This window comes from Salmo salar, chromosome 04 (genome assembly GCF_965601325.2).
Source record: "Salmo salar chromosome 04, fSalSal1, whole genome shotgun sequence".
Classification (NCBI taxonomy): domain Eukaryota; kingdom Metazoa; phylum Chordata; class Actinopteri; order Salmoniformes; family Salmonidae; genus Salmo; species Salmo salar.
The window spans coordinates 9,118,486-9,134,380 of NC_138294.1; positions in this window are offsets into that span (position 1 = coordinate 9,118,486).

The following is a 15,895-nucleotide window of genomic DNA, read 5'->3' on the forward strand; positions in this document are numbered from 1 at the left end:
TGTGTGTGTGTGTGTAAAGCAGCCTTGATATAACTGTCAATTTCTACAGGCTCATCGTTTATATGTAATTCTCACATCAATACCACCATATGTCATTCACATCAATACCACCACATGTAATTCACACCAATACCACCACATGTAATTCACACCAATACCACCACATGTAATTCACACCAATACCACCATATGTCATTCATCCCAATACCACCATATGTCATTCATCCCAATACCACCATATGTCATTCATCCCAATACCACCATATGTCATTCATCCCAATACCACCATATGTCATTCATCCCAATACCACCATGTCATTCATCCCAATACCACCACATGTAATTCACACCAATACCACCATATGTAATTCACACCAATACCACCACATGTAATTCACACCAATACCACCACATGTAATGCATACAGTACCAATACCACCACATGTAATTTATACAGTACCAATACCACCACATGTAATTCACACCAATACCACAATATGTAATTCACACCAGTACCACCATATGTAATTCATACAGTACCAATACCACCATATGTAATTCATACAGTACCACCATATGTAATTCATACAGTACCAATACCACCATATGTAATTCATACAGTACCAATACCACCATATGTAATTCACACCAATACCACCATATGTAATTCACACCAATACCACCACATGTAATTCACACCAATACCACCACATGTAATTCAAACAGTACCAATACCACCACATGTAATTTATACAGTACCAATACCACCACATGTAATTCAAACCAATACCACCATATGTAATTCACACCAGTACCACCATATGTAATTCATACAGTACCAATACCACCACATGTAATTCATACAGTACCAATACCACCATATGTAATTCATACAGTACCAATACCACAACATGTAATTCATACCAATACCACCATATGTAATTCACACCAGTACCACCATATGTAATTCATACAGTACCAATACCACCACATGTAATTCATACAGTACCAATACCACCACATGTAATTCATACAGTACCAATACCACCATATGTAATTCATACAGTACCAATACCACCACATGTAATTCACACCAATACCACCATATGTAATTCATACAGTACCAATACCACCATATGTAATTCATACAGTACCAATACCACCATATGTAATTCATACCAGTACCACCATATGTAATTCATACAGTACCAATACCACCACATGTAATTCATACAGTACCAGTACCACCATATGTAATTCATACAGTACCAATACCACCATATGTAATTCATACCAGTACCACCATATGTAATTCATACAGTACCAATAACACCATATGTAATTCATACCAATACCACCATATGTAATCCATACAGTACCAATACCACCATATGTAATTCATACAGTACCAATACCACCACATGTAATTCATACCAGTACCACCATATATCATTCACATACCAATTTTCTGTTCAATGGCAAGGGGTTATGTCTTGAGCTGTGGATAGACCCAAGTCCTCCATCTCTCTCAGGTTTCACACTAAATCCAGGCCAGTGACAGGGCTCATAGTTAGATTGAAAACACTCACTCACTCACAGGCACGCACGCACGCACGCACGCACGCACGCACGCACACACACACACACACACACACACACACACACACACACACACACACACACACACACACACACATACACGACAGGGCTCGTATATAGATGAAAAACATCCCCCACTTCGTCTCAGACAATAATTCCACCTGAGTCGGAACGACGGAGACGCCGAAAGAAAACTGGGGCGAACGGAACGAGGGATAGGTGTGTGTTTTAGAAACCTGGAAACCTGGAAACGAGGGATGAAGAAAAAGGAAGACTTGTGAGGAAGGGAGGATTAAATTCCTCCAATCCATCTCTCCCTTCAAATAGAAAAAAACACTCACTACCCCTGTCCCCTGTTTCCTCTCCCTCTCCCCCTTCATATTTCACATTTAAGTCTTTATGCCATGCCAGGTAGATTTCATTCCATTTGGATTCTGACACACAAACTATTTGACTAAAACTGTAATTCTATCTAGTTCTGCGTTTTTCAAAATGATCGAACGCAGATTCCCGGTTGGAATATTATCACTTTTTTTACGAGAAAAATGGCATAAAAATTGATTTTAAACAATACCACCTGGATAGGGATATGCTAAGGCTTTTAACACCGCATCTCGCTTGCACATGCAAACACAGACACACACACACACACACACACACACACACACACACACACACACACACACACACACACACACACACACACACACACACACACACACACACACACACACAGACTTTTAACATCCGTCTCTCTTTCTCTGCTGATCTGGTAAAAGATGAAAGAGAGATCTTGAGGCTGACAAAGTGACATTTCTCCCTCTGTGGTTCACACAGAAAGGCGAGAGATAAAGACCACTGATAAAGACCAGTGATAAAAAGAAGGACATGTATATTAGAAAGTGGATAATCAGCAAAAGATATTCTCTCTATCTCACTTTCTTCATCTCTCTATCTCCTGTTCTCTCTGTCTGTCTCTGTCACTCTGAGATCTTTTTTTTTTTAAGAAGTTGAATTGAAATCAAACATGTAACTTTTTTCCCCCCTTTCTTCCCCCAGATCAGGAAATGGAAATGTGAAATGTGATATGATGAAACGGTCTGGCCTTTCCCATATCTCCACCATCAGATGGCTGTAATGATACCAGAACAGTGGGACTAAGAGACAGGGATTAATGTGAGCTTCTATGGACCTGACCTTGGCCTCTATTTAGGTGGGTTTCTAGTGTTTAGGACCCAATAACAGACCTTCTTTCTCTCGTGAATGAAATGCAATTTAGATTGGAGTTACAGGACGATGTTCCTAGTTAGAATAAGATTCTAGATTCTATGGACTCTGGATTTCTATTGAGATTCGGGCTTCAGGCTTAGAGCCCAAGTCAATCACTATAACAGACCTTCATGTTCTTATGGTTGAAATCAAATGCAGAATGGACAATGAGACACTTTTTTAGAAATGGGAACGTTCATGTTCATTTGTATTAATTTCTATTCATCCTCTTGTTAGCTAGCGGCCTGCGTGGCCTTGAGACGGTGTTGTGAATGACATGAGACGCCAGACAGGCTTAGGCGCGTCCCAAACGACAGGAAGTGAGAGTGGAAGACAGGAAGTCTCCCTGGGGATCGTTTTGTTTCGGGTAGCAGATTACTACACATCACCGCATCGCTCTGATCAGAGCTCATCTAGTTTGTAACATGTTTATTCATGAGAGAGAGGGGGTCCTTAAGGACATGAAACATACACAGAGAAACACACACACATGGATGTGCACCCCTACCCCCCAACACACACACACCCAGTCCGCTCTTTCCTGTAATATTTCTCCCAGTATTTCAAAACCATGTCACCTGATCACTAATCGCTTTTCTCCCCCAGGAAATAATGATATTGTCATCTCAGCTCCTGTCTTGTGTCCTGTGTGTGTGTGTTCTCTGTGTGTGTGTCCTGTGTGTGTGTCCTGTGTGTTCTCTGTGTGTGTCCTGTGCGCGTGTCCTGTGTGTGTGTGTGTGTGTGTGTCCTGTGTGTGTGTGTGTTCTCTGTGTGTGTGTGTGTGTGTGTCCTGTGTGTTCTCTGTGTGTGTGTCCAGTCTGTCTTTTGCAGATTTAATAAAGAGATATTATTACAACAACATAATACTGTCTATGATCTCCTCCTACTTACAGTCTCTGAGAATAATCATTCAAATGATTAAAAAAAATCCACGGAAATGAGAGAGTGGCTAGTGCAAGAGGAGGCGGAGGGATATTATATTTAGGTTTTCTCCCTGCTTCTTCTTTTGCGCGTAATGAGGGAATCTGATCTGTTTACAGACCGAGTTTCCGTGGTAACTGAGTTACGGTGAAGGTTCTGGTTAAAGTGTTAAAACTGTTGCTCTCATCTTTTGTTATAGCAATGAGGCCACGCTGGCCACAAACGTTTTGTGGGGGGTCATCCATAAAGACCTTATCTTGGGGCGCCAGGTAGCCTAGAGGTTACAGCGTAGCCTAGCGGTTAGAGCGTTGCCTAGCGGTTAGAGCGTAGCCTAGCGGTTAGAGCGTTGCCTAGCGGTTAGAGCGTAGCCTAGCGGTTAGAGCGTAGCCTAGCGGTTAGAGCGTAGCCTAGCGGTTAGAGCGTAGCCTAGCGGTTAGAGCGTTGGGCCAGTAACTGAAAGGTTGCTGAATCGAATCCCTGAACTGACAAGGTAAAAATCTGTCATTCTGCTGCTGAACAAGGCAGTTAACCCACTGTTCCCCGGTAGGCCGTCATTGTAAAATAAGAATTTGTTCTTAACTGACTTGTTAAATAAAAAAACAAATAATAATAATAATAATATTCATTACTATATCATACTATATGCATCTATATATAACTATAAGTGACTAAGTCTTGACCCCTGCCGCAGCGTACTATGTACAGAGGGACACGTTCATCCTTTCATAGAGGAGGTCAGATTGTGTACACCTTCCTCTTCAATCGCACAGGGTTCCACGTCAGCACACCTCCTCGAAAAGTGTCCTGCGGGCATGGAGTTCTGGGACGTCGATGCGGACATGTGTGGACGGGAGTGGATGTTCGGTATTGCATCATTTTGTTGGAGTGTACCTAGTGGACGGGGAAGACAACATTAGTGTGTAAATGATCCTTAAGAAACGTGTTTTGTTGGGGAACAATTGAAAATGTGCACGTGATGATTAAACAGTTATTATATTGAATACACACTTACAGTCAAAAGCTTTATTAATAATTTCTTAGATGAGTAGATTGAGAGTACTTAGACTAGTTTCAGGGTAAGGAACCATCAAACATCAAGTTATAAAATACTGAAATTCCTCTCGAACCAGGAATTAGAAACTGCCATGAATAATATTTTTGAAGGGACAATTAACAGCGTGACACATGGTGAATGTAATCATGATAAATTTCCTGTAATTTGAAGCTTCAATTAAACGTAATCTGAAATAGAAATCTTGATTAGTAATTACCGATATAACTTGTTTATCTAGAAAAAACCCTTGTAGAGATCGGTAACCAGGTAACACAGGGACACAGAGGCGACACGGAAAGGAGAAGAAAATCTGTACAAAACTATTTATTTTTATCATCCTGTCATCATCCCCCCTTCCTCTTCACTATAGTGCACTAACACACACACACACACACACAATCATTTATCCTAATGATGAGAGTTTCAGGGAGTCATTCAGGTATAGTTATATTAATGATTGAGAAGACACAGGTAGCTACTATAATGATCCAGTCAGTCAGTCAGTCAGTCAGAGTGTGTGTGTGTTATGTGTTGATTGAGTAAGGCTATAAGACATTAAACATCCAGCTCTAATACACATCACCTATAACATGACTTGAAAAAAGATTGCGTCATCATGTATAAAATAAAATAATGATTAATAATAATAATCATATAAAACAGTAGTAAATAATAATACAATTTAAAATAACTATCAACAATGTATAAAATAAAATAATGATTAATAATAATAATCATATAAAACAGTAGTAAATAATAATACAATTTAAAATAACTATCAACAATGTATAAAATAAAATAATGATTAATAATAATAATCATATAAAACAGTAGTAAATAATAATACAATTTAAAATAATTAACAACAATGAAATGGTAACATTCAATAATAGAAATATAATAAATATAAAAGGTTAAACATAGAAAATGAAATTATAACAAACTTCTAACTAACTGTCATCTTCACCATTACATCAGTACTACAACTACTATCATCATTACTACTACTACCACTACCACCACCATTACATCAGTACTACAACTACCATCATTACTACTACTACCACTACCACCACCATTACATCAGTACTACAACTACCATCATCATTACTACTACTACTACCACCACCATTACATCAATACTACAACTACCATCATTACTACAACTACTACCACCACCATTACATCAGCCCTACCTCACACACTACCACTCCCCCCATCATCTACTCACTCACCCTACTACCACCACCATTACATCATTACTACTACTACTACTACCACCATTACATCAATACTACAAATACCATCATCATTACTACTACTACTACCACCACCATTACATCAATACTACAACTACCATCATCATTACTACTACTGCTACCACCACCTTTACATCAATACTACAACTACCATCATCATTACTACTACTACTACCACCACCACTACATCAATACTACAACTACCATCATCATTACTACTATTACTACCACCACCATTAATTACATCAATACTACAACTACCATCATTACTACTACTACCACCACCATTACATCAGTACTACAACTACCATCATCATTACTACTTCTACTACCACCACCATTACATCAGTACTACAACTACCATCATCATTACTACTACCACCACCATTACATCAGTACTACAACTACCATCATCATTACTACTACTACTACCAACACCATTACATCAGAACTACAACTACCATCATCAGTACTACTACTACCACCACCATTACATCAGTACTACAACTACCATCATTACTACTACTACTACCACCACCATTACATCAGTACTACAACTACCATCATCATTACTAATACTACTACCACCACCATTACATCAGTACTACAACTACCATCATCAGTACTACTACTACCACCACCATTACATCAATACTACAACTACCATCATTACTACTACTGCTACCACCACCATTACATCAATACAACAACTACCATCATCATTACTACTACTACTACCACCACGATTACATCAGTACTACAACAACCATCATCATTACTACTACTGCTACCACCACCATTACATCAGTACTACAACTACCATCATTACTACTACTACTACCACCACCATTACATCAGTACTACAACTACCGTCATCATTACTACTACTACTACCACCACCATTACATCAGTACTACAACTACCATCATCATTACTACTACCACTACCACCACCATTACATCAATACTACAACTACCATCATCATTACTACTACCACCACCATTACATCATTACTACTACTACTACTACCACCATTACATCAATACTACAAATACCATCATCATTACTACTACTACTACCACCACCATTACATCAATACTACAACTACCATCATCATTACTACTACTGCTACCACCACCTTTACATCAATACTACAACTACCATCATCATTACTACTACTACTACCACCACCACTACATCAATACTACAACTACCATCATCATTACTACTATTACTACCACCACCATTAATTACATCAATACTACAACTACCATCATTACTACTACTACCACCACCATTACATCAGTACTACAACTACCATCATCATTACTACTTCTACTACCACCACCATTACATCAGTACTACAACTACCATCATCATTACTACTACCACCACCATTACATCAGTACTACAACTACCATCATCATTACTACTACTACTACCACCACCATTACATCAGAACTACAACTACCATCATCAGTACTACTACTACCACCACCATTACATCAGTACTACAACTACCATCATTACTACTACTACTACCACCACCATTACATCAGTACTACAACTACCATCATCATTACTAATACTACTACCACCACCATTACATCAGTACTACAACTACCATCATCAGTACTACTACTACCACCACCATTACATCAATACTACAACTACCATCATTACTACTACTGCTACCACCACCATTACATCAATACAACAACTACCATCATCATTACTACTACTACTACCACCACCATTACATCAGTACTACAACAACCATCATCATTACTACTACTGCTACCACCACCATTACATCAGTACTACAACTACCATCATTACTACTACTACTACCACCACCATTACATCAGTACTACAACTACCGTCATCATTACTACTACTACTACCACCACCATTACATCAGTACTACAACTACCATCATCATTACTACTACTACTACCACCACCATTACATCAGTACTACAACTACCATCATCATTACTACTACTACTACCACCATTACATCAGTACTACAACTACCATCATCATTACTACTACCACTACCACCACCATTACATCAATACTACAACTACCATGATCATTACTACTACCACTACCACCACCATTACATCAAAATTACAACTACCACCATCATTACTACTACTGCTACCACCACCATTACATCAGTACTACCACTACCATCATTACTACTACTACTACCACCAACATTACATCAGTACTACAACTACCATCATTACTACTACTGCTACCACCACCATTACATCAGTACTACAACTACCATCATCATTACTACTACTACTACCACCACCATTACATCAGTACTACAACTACCATGATCATTACTACTACCACTACCACCACCATTACATCAAAATTACAACTACCACCATCATTACTACTACTGCTATCACCACCATTACATCAGTACTACAACTACCATCATTACTACTACTACCACCACCATTACATCAGTACTACAACTACCATCACTACTACTACTACTATTCTACCACCACCATTACATCAGTACTACAACTACCATCATCATTACTACTACCACTACCACCACCATTACATCAATACTACAACTACCACCATCATTACTACTACTGCTACCACCACCATTACATCAGTACTACAACTACCATCATTACTACTACTACCACCACCATTACATCAGTACTACAACTACCATCGTCATTACTACTACTACTACAACCATTACATCATTACTACAACTACCATCATCATTACTACTACTACTACCACCACCATTACATCAATACTACAACTACCAGCATCATTACTACTACTGCTACCACCACCATTACATCAGTACTACAACTACCATCATTACTACTACTACTACCACCACCATTACATCAGTACTACAACTACCTTCATCATTACTACTACTACTACCACCACCATTACATCAGTACTACAACTACCATCATCATTACTATTACTACTACCACCACCATTACATCAGTACTACAACTACCATCATCATTACTACTACTACTACCACCATTACATCAGTACTACAACTACCATCATCATTACTACTACCACTACCACCACCATTACATCAATACTACAACTACCATCATCATTACTACTACTGCTACCACCACCATTACATCAGTACTACCACTACCATCATTTACTACTACTACTACCACCAGCATTACATCAGTACTACAACTACCATCATTACTACTACTACTACCACCACCATTACATCAGTACTACAACTACCATCATCATTACTACTACTACTACCACCACCATTACATCAGTACTACAACTACCATCATCATTACTACTACCACTACCACCACCATTACATCAATACTACAACTACCACCATCATTACTACTACTGCTACCACCACCATTACATCAGTACTACAACTACCATCATTACTACTACTACCACCACCATTACATCAGTACTACAACTACCATCATTACTACTACTACCACCACCATTACATCAGTACTACAACTACCATCATCATTACTACTACTACTACCACCATTACATCAGTACTACAACTACCATCATCATTACTACTACCACTACCACCACCATTACATCAATACTACAACTACCATCATCATTACTACTACTGCTACCACCACCATTACATCAGTACTACCACTACCATCATTACTACTACTACTACCACCACCATTACATCAGTACTACAACTACCATCATTACTACTACTACTACCACCACCATTACATCAGTACTACAACTACCATCATCATTACTACTACTACTACCACCACCATTACATCAGTACTACAACTACCATCATCATTACTACTACCGCTACCACCACCATTACATCAATACTACAACTACCACCATCATTACTACTACTGCTACCACCACCATTACATCAGTACTACAACTACCATCATTACTACTACTACCACCACCATTACATCAATACTACAACTACCACCATTCTTACTACTACTGCTACCACCACCATTACATCAGTACTACAACTACCATCATCATTACTACTACTGCTACCACCACCATTACATCAGTACTACAACTACCATCATCATTACTACCACTACCACCACCATTACATCAATACTACAACTACCATCATCATTACTACTACTGCTACCACCACCATTACATCAGTACTACAACTACCATCATTACTACTACTACCACCACCATTACATCAGTACTACCACTACCATCATTACTACTACTACTACCACCAGCATTACATCAGTACTACAACTACCATCATTACTACTACTACTACCACCACCATTACATCAGTACTACAACTACCATCATCATTACTACTACTACTACCACCACCATTACATCAGTACTACAACTACCATCATCATTACTACTACCACTACCACCACCATTACATCAATACTACAACTACCACCATCATTACTACTACTGCTACCACCACCATTACATCAGTACTACAACTACCATCATTACTACTACTACCACCACCATTACATCAGTACTACAACTACCATCATTACTACTACTACCACCACCATTACATCAGTACTACAACTACCATCATCATTACTACTACTACTACCACCATTACATCAGTACTACAACTACCATCATCATTACTACTACCACTACCACCACCATTACATCAATACTACAACTACCATCATCATTACTACTACTGCTACCACCACCATTACATCAGTACTACCACTACCATCATTACTACTACTACTACCACCACCATTACATCAGTACTACAACTACCATCATTACTACTACTACTACCACCACCATTACATCAGTACTACAACTACCATCATCATTACTACTACTACTACCACCACCATTACATCAGTACTACAACTACCATCATCATTACTACTACCGCTACCACCACCATTACATCAATACTACAACTACCACCATCATTACTACTACTGCTACCACCACCATTACATCAGTACTACAACTACCATCATTACTACTACTACCACCACCATTACATCAATACTACAACTACCACCATGATTACTACTACTGCTACCACCACCATTACATCAGTACTACAACTACCATCATCATTACTACTACTGCTACCACCACCATTACATCAGTACTACAACTACCATCGTCATTACTACTACTACTACCACCATTACATCAGTACTACAACTACCATCATCATTACTACCACTACCACCACCATTACATCAATACTACAACTACCATCATCATTACTACTACTGCTACCACCACCATTACATCAGTACTACAACTACCATCATTACTACTACTACCACCACCATTACATCAGTACTACAACTACCATCGTCATTACTACTACTACTACCACCATTACATCAGTACTACAACTACCATCGTCATTACTACTACTACTACCACCATTACATCAGTACTACAACTACCATCATCATTACTACCACTACCACCACCATTACATCAATACTACAACTACCATCATCATTACTACTACTACTACTACCACAATTACATGAGTACTACAACTACCATCATCATTACTATTACTACCACCACCACCACTAAACTGCTATCATTACCATCACACCTACTACCCGTACCGCAACTATTTGGAATGATAATCACAACAATAATAATATTAATAATCACAACAACAACAACAACAACAATAATAATAATTATGACAATAAAACTAATAATAAGTAAGTTACTGCTTACTATGCAGGTGTTATTTTTCAGCGTCCCTCAGGCTATGCAAATACATATCGGGCTGCAAGAGGAGACATTGCTCCTTCGGCCATGAGTAATTTTAGTTTCTCCTCCGGGCTTAATAAGTTAAAATTGTGAATAAAGTATTTTCTGTGAATAATGAATCTCCTGGTGAGGAATATTTCTCACCTCCCCTGTCGTGCAGTGACCACATACACGCTCCTCTTTGTGTAGCCATGTCTTTTTATGTCTGCTGGTTTCTATTGCCAATCGGTGGTCACTCAGCCTGTACTTGGAAAGGATCTGTCTCTGCTTTGTATCTCTGACAGAGTAGAGATAATCAGCCAATTCATATTCTCTGTTTAGGGTCAGATAGCAATTTAGTCGCTTTGGGATTTTATTTTGTTTTTCCAATGTTGTAAATATGAGTCCTTTGATTTTGCTTATTTGAATTATTTATTTTGAAGCAGTGCTGGTGTCAGCTTGGTTGTTAGGTCCAACACCAGTGTACTGAGAGGGCTCGTTTCTGGGCTCAGCTCTTGTGTGTGAAGTGCTTTAAATTGGAGACTTGAAATTGGAATTGAATTTAGGTGTAGCAAAAATGTTAATGATCTTTTTGTATTTTCATTACTTCTGGAAAGCGGCCCAATTCTGCCCTAAATACACGCATTTCTTTGGACATAATTCTGCATGCAGGGCTTCAATTGGATGTTTGTCCCACATTTTTTCTTCTCTCTCTCTCTCTCTCTCTCTCTCTCTCTCTCTCTCTCTCTCTCTCTCTCTCTCTCTCTCTCTCTCTCTCTCTCAATTCAGCTTCAATTCAATTCAAGGAGCTTTATTGGCATGGGAAACATATGTTAACATTGCCAAAGGAAGTGAAGTAGATAATAATCAAAAGTGAAATAAACAATTAAAAATGAACAGTAAACATTACACTCACAGAAGTTCCAAAATAACAAATGTCATATTATGTGCAAATAGTTAAAGTACAAAAGGGAAAATAAATAATCAGAAATATGGGTTGTATTTACAATGGTGTTTGTTCTTCACTGGTTGCCCTTTTCTTGTGGCAACAGGTCACACATCTTGCTGCTGTGATGGCACACTGTGGTATTTCACCCAGTAGATATGCCTGTTTTCTAGTTCTTTGTGGATCTGTTGTGGTGTTTTTTCTGCATTATCAAATGAGGAAAGACAAACTTATCCCACAAGTCAGAGTTATACTTAAACTAAATCTTTATTCACTTATTAAAAAGGGAGAAAGGCCACTACATACACACAAAGTGAATGGAGTGAGAGCTGGAATAATAAAGAGACGCAAGGGGTTTATATAGAAACCCAAGAACTGCTTAGTCATGGTTGGTTCCACCCCTCCCCAGCAGATCAAGGCATCACAAGCTTCCTTGTTTTCTTCTTGTGGCCAGGTTTATTGGGTGTGTGAGGTCACAGCGGACAAACAAGTGATAAAGTCAGTTCCGTTTACTCCCTTCTCCACTAAGCTAGCCTCTGTTCTCTTCTCTCTCTCCACAGCTGTGCCCTTGGAAGATAGTAGAAGAACAGGACGGGCTGAAGAACTGTGGTCACTTCTCAGAGGCTATTTGTCTCATGCCGTGTGACCAGGTTACTCAGAAGCAATTGAAACAGTACAGGTCTATTTGTTCCTCAAGCTTATCTCCATCCCATGTCCTTGACTACACGCCCAGACCAGCTGCGAGGAGAGAGTGTGGAAGAGATGAACCATCCTTTCTCAGAAGCACAGCATTGGCACTAAAGAAATGTCTTTACTATTGTTAAGCATATTAATTGTTAACTGTTAATATTAAATAAATCAGGGAAATACGTGATTTTTCTCTCACAATGTGTAATCTGAGGGAAATATTTGTCTCTAATACGGTCTTACATTTGGCAGGAGGTTAGGAAGTACATCTCAGTCTGACAGCTAAGGCTTTCTGACAGCTAAGGCTTTCTGACAGCTAAGTGTTTCTGACAGCTAAGTGTTTCTGACAGCTAAGTGTTTCCGACAGATAAGTGTTTCCGACAGATAAGTGTTTCCGACAGATAAGTGTTTCCGACAGATAAGTGTTTCCGACAGATAAGGGTTTCTGACTGACAGATAAGGGTTTCTGACTGACAGATAAGGGTTTCTGACTCTGACAGCTAAGGGTTTCTGACTCTGACAGCTAAGGGTTTCTGAGAGCTAAGGGTTTCTGACTCTGACAGCTAAGGGTTTCTGACTCTGACAGATAAGGGTTTCTGACTCTGACAGCTAAGGGTTTCTGAGAGCTAAGGGTTTCTGACTCTGACAGCTAAGGGTTTCTGACTCTGACAGCTAAGGGTTTCTGACTCTAAGAGCTAAGGGTTTCTGACTCTGACAGCTAAGGGTTTCTGAGAGCTAAGTGTTTCTGAGAGCTAAGGATTAATGACAGCGAAGGATTTCTGACAGCTAAGTGTTTCTGACAGCTAAGTGTTTCTGACAGCTAAGGATTTCTGACAGCTAATTGTTTCTGACAGCTAAGGATTTCTGACAGCTAAGGATTTCTGACAGCTAAGTGTTTCTGACAGCTAAGTGTTTCTGACAGTTAAGGGTTTCTGACAGCTAAGGGTTTCTGACAGCTAAGTGTTTCTGACAGTTAAGGGTTTCTGACAGCTAAGGGTTTCTGACAGCTAAGGATTTCTGACAGCTAAGTGTTTCTGACAGCTAAGGGTTTCTGACAGCTAACTGTTTCTGACAGCTAAGGATTTATGACAGCTAAGTGTTTCTGACAGCTAAGTGGACAGCTAAGTGTTTCTGACAGCTAAGTGTTTCTGACAGCTAACTGTTTCTGACAGCTAAGGATTTCTGACAGCTAAGTGTTTCTGACAGCTATGTGTTAGTGACAGCTAAGTGTTTCTGACAGCTAAGGATTTCTGACAGCTAAGGATGTCTGACAGCTAAGTGTTTCTGACAGCTAAGTGTTTCTGACAGCTAAGGGTTTCTGACAGCTAAGTGTTTCTGACAGCTAAGTGTTTCTGACAGCTAAGGGTTTCTGACAGATAAGTGTTTCTGACAGCTGAGGGTTTCTGACAGCTAACTGTTTCTGCCAGCTAAGGATTTCTGACAGCTAAGTGTTTCTGACAGCTAAGTGTTTCTGACAGCTAAGTGTTTCTGACAGCTAAGGATTTCTGACAGCTATGTGTTAGTGACAGCTAAGTGTTTCTGACAGCTAAGGATTTCTGACAGCTAAGGATGTCTGACAGCTAAGTGTTTCTGACAGCTAAGTGTTTCTGACAGCTAAGGGTTTCTGACAGCTAAGTGTTTCTGACAGCTAAGGATTTCTGACAGCTAAGGATGTCTGACAGCTAAGTGTTTCTGACAGCTAAGTGTTTCTGACAGCTAAGGGTTTCTGACAGCTAAGTGTTTCTGACAGCTAAGTGTTTCTGACAGCTAAGGGTTTCTGACAGATAAGTGTTTCTGACAGCTGAGGGTTTCTGACAGCTAACTGTTTCTGCCAGCTAAGGATTTCTGACAGCTAAGTGTTTCTGACAGCTAAGTGTTTCTGACAGCTAAGTGTTTCTGACAGCTAAGGATTTCTGACAGCTAAGTGTTTCTTACAGCTATGTGTTAGTGACAGCTAAGTTTTTCTGACAGCTAAGTGTTTCTGACAGCTAAGGGTTTCTGACAGCTAAGTGTTTCTGACAGCTAAGTGTTTCTGACAGCTGAGTGTTTCTGACAGCTAAGGGTTTCTGACAGCTAAGGGTTTCTGACAGCTAAGTGTTTCTGACAGCTAATTGTTTCTGACAGCTAAGTGTTTCTGACAGCTAAGTGTTTCTGACAGCTAAGTATTTCTGACAGCTAAGTGTTTCTGACAGCTAAAGGTTTCTGACAGCTAAGTGTTTCTGACAGCTAAGTGTTTCTAAAAGCTAATTGTTTCTGACAGCTAAGTGTTTCTGACAGCTAAGTGTTTCTGACAGCTAACTGTTTCTGACAGCTAACTGTTTCTGACAGCTAAGGGTTTCTGACAGCTAAGTGTTTCTGACAGCTAAGTGTTAGTGACAGCTAA